This window comes from Schistocerca piceifrons, chromosome 4 (assembly GCF_021461385.2).
Source record: "Schistocerca piceifrons isolate TAMUIC-IGC-003096 chromosome 4, iqSchPice1.1, whole genome shotgun sequence".
Classification (NCBI taxonomy): Eukaryota; Metazoa; Arthropoda; class Insecta; order Orthoptera; family Acrididae; genus Schistocerca; species Schistocerca piceifrons.
In genome coordinates, this window is record NC_060141.1 from 586999952 (window position 1) to 587004913 (window position 4962).

Here is a 4962-nt window from a genome sequence, read left to right on the forward strand (position 1 = left end):
GGATCTTCTGGAGGGGACTGCCAAGGAGGAGAAAAAGACTGAATAATCAACGAAAGGGTAACGTTCTACGAGTTGGAGGATGGAATGTCAGAAGTCTGAATATGGGAGGGAAGCTAGAAAATCTGAAAGGGGAAATGCTAAGGCCCAGTATAGATGTAGTGGGTGTCAGTGAAGAGAAACGGAAAGAAGACCAGGATTTCTGGCCAGTTGAGTATAGGATAATATCAACAGCAGCAAAAAATGGCATAACGGGAGTAGGTATGGTTGTGAATAGGAAGAAACCAATACCGACAAAGGCAGTTCAGGTGTACATGTCGACGGCACAAGCCGAAGATGAAGAGAATGCAGTACGTAAAGGGAGACGAAAATCTAATAGTCTTCAGGAAGTAAAATGTGGTTCTGGGGGAAGGAGCAGACGAAAGGATTACCGGAAAATGTGGTGAGGCAGAGATTCTGATATCAAATACTGGATTGTAAGGAGTACTAAGGAGCAGATATAAACTCAGATCACAGTTTAATAGTGATGAATAGTAGGCTGAAGTTTAACAGACTAGTTACGGAGAATCAATGCGCAAAGAAGTGGGATACGGAAGTACTAAGGAATGAAGAGATTCTCATGAAGTTCGTTGAGGCTATAGAGGCTGCGATAAGGAATAGCTCAGTAGGCAGTTTAGTCGAGGAGGAATGGACATGTCTAAAAAAGGGTAAGCACAGAAGTTGGGAAGAAAAACAGCGGTACTAGGAAGGTAACTGTGAAAAAACCAAGGGTAACAGAAGAAATACTTCAATTAATCGGTGAAAAAATGAAGTATAAAAATATTCAGGGATATTCAGAAACACAGAAATACAAGTTGCTGAGAAATGAAATAAATAGGAAGTGTAGGGAAGCTAAGACGAAGTGGCTGCATGAAAATACGAAGAAATCGAAAAATAATTGATTACCGGAAGGACTGAATCAGCATACAGAAAAGTCATAATAACCTTCGGTGAAATTAAAAGCAAGAGCGCTAACATCAAAGAGTGCAATGGGAATTCCGCTGTTAAATGCAGAGGAGAGAGCGGATAGGCAGAGAGGGTCACTGAAGGCGTCTATGACGACATGTCTGATGACATGACAGAAGAAGAAACAAGAGTCGATTTAGGAGAGATAGGGGATTTAGTATTAGCATCAGAATTTAAAAGAGCCTTGGGAGGCCTAAGATCGAGTAAGGCAGAAAGGGTAGATAACATTCCATCAGAATTTCTAGACACCTTGGGGGAAGTGGCAGCAAAACGACCATTCACGTTGGTGTATGGAAAATATGCGTATGATGATATAGCATGTGTTAGATGACGATCAATTTGGCTTTAGGAAAAGTAAAGGCAGCAGAGAGGCAGTTCTGACGCCGCAGTTGATAATGGAAGGAAGATTATAGAAAAATCAAGACAGTTTCATAGGACTTGTCGACCTGGAAAAATCGTTCGACAATGTAAAATAGTGTAAGGTGATCGAAATCCTGAGAAAAACAACGGCAAGTGATAGGGAAAGACGGATAATATACGATGAGAACAAGAGCCAAGACGGAACAATAAGAGTTATGACCAAGAACGAAAAGCTCGGATTATAATGGATGTAAGACAGGGATGTAGTCTTTCGCCCATATTGTTCAATATACACATCGAAGAAGCAAGGACGGAAATAAGAAAAAGTTTCAAATATGGAATTAAAATTCAAGGTGAAAGGACATCAATGATAATTTTCGCTGATGACATTGCTCACTGAAAGTGAAGAAGAATTACAGGATCTGCTGATTGGAATGAACATCTAATGAGCATAGAATATGGACTGAGAATAAATCGAAGAAAGGCGAAAGTAATGAGAAGTAGCAGAAATGAGAACCGCGAGAAACTTTCATCAGGATTGCTGATCACGAAGTAGATGAAGTTAAGGAATTCTGCTACGTAGGCAGCAAAATTATCCATGACGGACAGAGCAAATAGAGCATTAAAAGCTGACTAGAACTGGCAAAAAGAGCGTTACCAGCCAAGAGGTGTCTAAACAGAGGCGTTAATTTGAGGAAGAAATTTTTGAGAAAGTACGGTTGGCGCACAGTATTGAATGGTAGTAAGGCAACGACTGTGGGAAAACCGGAAACGAAGAGAATCAGATTATTTGTGATGTGGTGCTGCAGAAGAATGTTGAAAATTAGGTGGACTGGTATGGTAAGGAATGAGGAGATTCTCTGGAGAATCGGAGAGGAAAGGAATATATAGAAAACATTGACAGGAGGAAAGAACAGGACTCTAGGACATCCGTTAGGACATCAGGGAATAACTTACATGGTACTAGAGGGAGCTGTGGACGGTAAAAACTATAGAGGAGGAGAGAGTGTAGGATACACCCAGCAAATAACTTAGGGCTTAGGTAGCAACTGCTACTCTGAAATGAAGAGGTTGGCGCAGGAGAGGAATTCGTGGCAGGCTGCATCAAACCATTCAAAAGCCTGATGTATCAAAAAAATAAAAAATAAAATCTAACGCTTTTTCCTTCAGCCGTTTATCCCTATGTTTGGGAACTTATGTCTCGCCTTACACAGTATCCTTCGGTTTATTAGCTGCGGACTTAGGAACCGAGTCGCATTTTTGTTTGGCACCAGTTTTGGCCAGCATATGAATGGCCGCCTTTAACCCAGCTCCAATATGCTCTGCAGCCGGGCATGCCACAAGCCTATCCCACACGTGCAGGCCCTCAGATAAACAACTGAAATATACACCTTGTCAAATAAGCTTACCTTGTAATTTCATAGAATTCATTATCGTTTTTGAGAATTTTGGTTTTCGTGCCGCTTTATTCTTCCAAAATTAGTTGAGAAATTTGGAAGCTGATAAAAGTAAAAACATAAACGTTTTTAATGAGCTCGTCTTTGGAGGAGAGGGAAAGGATCACGACCGTCAGTATCTTCCTATATACTTGTCTTGGATACGTACCTGACTATAGCCCACTCTCTCTCCTCCGTCCTTTCCCTGCACAACTGCAATCCTACCGGCCTTCTACCATGTACACCCCGACTGTCGACCTTTCCCAACACCTATCGCACACATTTTCCTCATCTGACATCATATCTGGTTCTGTCTGCATTCAATTCCTTCACCTAGGAATAGCATCACCAACCCACAGTACCATCATCCTTAGAATTTCACAGTATACACATGTAACCAATCCACACCACCATTATCTTTAAAATTTAACAAAGTATGCATGTAATTAAGCATAAGGCAAGCGTTTTTCGTTCTTGCCCATGTATTTTTTACTCATCTTTTAGTTATTTTATTCAAAGGGTAAAGAGCGGCAACAAGGCTGCTGGCAGTTTGCCCGCATCTCTCCCTCCTCTCCACTGGGGGAATGTAAACAACAAGTTAATTAAAAAAGTAGAGGTAACGTTTCCAAGTCACATTAATTTTCAAATTTTCTTTCGGAAGACGTCGCTCTGTTTTGTGCCACAGTAGCAAACATCTTAACAGTCAGTGCAGTGTTAATTTTTATGGTCAGTCTAGTATGTGCTGAGTAATCCAACGCCGATGCGATTTAAATTCAATAAATGACTATTGTTTCCTTTACTTGATGTCTTTGTAGTATTTATGAGCTACATGTGCGTCTGTCAGACACAGTAGAATATATGGAGCACGTAAATGCTACTGATGTCATAGTATTCCATAAGTAATTTTCGACAACAATAACATATAAAAACTGCAGAAACGTGATATATTCATGGAAAATAGCATAGAAAGAAATCGACATTTGCCAAAGAAAGAAGAAAAGGTCTGACTAAATAACATGAAAATCGGAGACGTTAGATATAAGACCACTATCTGTTTTGCTGCCCTAACAATCTCACTTCCTGATTCAACTCAGCGCCCAGTTCATGGCCCATAATTTGGTATTAGCAGCATGTGTCCTGCTGATTACACGTGTGTGCATGTCTGTGTCGTACATGAGTGTGTGTGTGTGTGTGTGTGTGTGTGTGTGTGTGTGTGTGTGTGTGTGTGTGTGCGCGCGCGTGTGTGTTTGTGTGCATGTGTGCTTGTTTGTGCGTGTGAGTCTGTACGTTTGGTGAATGAGACATTTGAAGTGTAAACAAACAAACAAGGAACTGGTGGTTATATGAGAAAGGAAAATCCACTTAATACAACATCTCAACCACGAAAATCCGCTTCTCTGTCGTATTCTGTGTTCTAGCCGACCATGAGAAGGGGTTTCAAAATTAATGTTATCTTTGAAAAGCTGTCTGCTACAGTGGATATGAACTGATTAACTCGCCGCCTGTGAGATAACAGCGCCTTTCAGCAGCGTCATTTGAAATAATGCGCAAGCGAAATAGAACAGTTGTTCTTAAGTAACGTGCATTCATCTACCTTTGTCTTCTTTTCTTACACTAAACGCCCCTCGCCAAAGACAACGGAGTAACATTTAACGATATTCGCCCTTTTTCCTTTAAATTATACACATTTATGTTTTTGTTTCACAGTTAAAATTATAATGAAATATACCAAGTAAATAGCAATAAGGTGATACCAGACCAGAAAACATCGTCAGGATCTAACAAGAAGGGTAACCAAATGTCGTTCAGTAACTAGAAGGCCTCAAATAGAAAACTGAACCGTCGTTAGTAGTAAGAAATTCTTGATCTTTGGCTTTAGAGCACAGCTGGGCTGCCAGATAGTTCTTGTGTTATCAGTGAGCCAGTCCATCAGTACTTATACTTCTATTCCTTCCGGCACTGTCTCTAAGTTACGAGTAACAGTTTTAACCCAGAGACTTTGCTGAGCTGTATAAAACACAAGCAGCAGTCGCGGCAGCTGTACAGTCCAGTCCACAAGCAAAGAGAGTTTAATTGAATTATAATGACATATCCAATGGCGGATTCGTACTGGTTAATTAATCACGAGTTCAGTGATAGCAATCACGAGCATATAAATCAATTA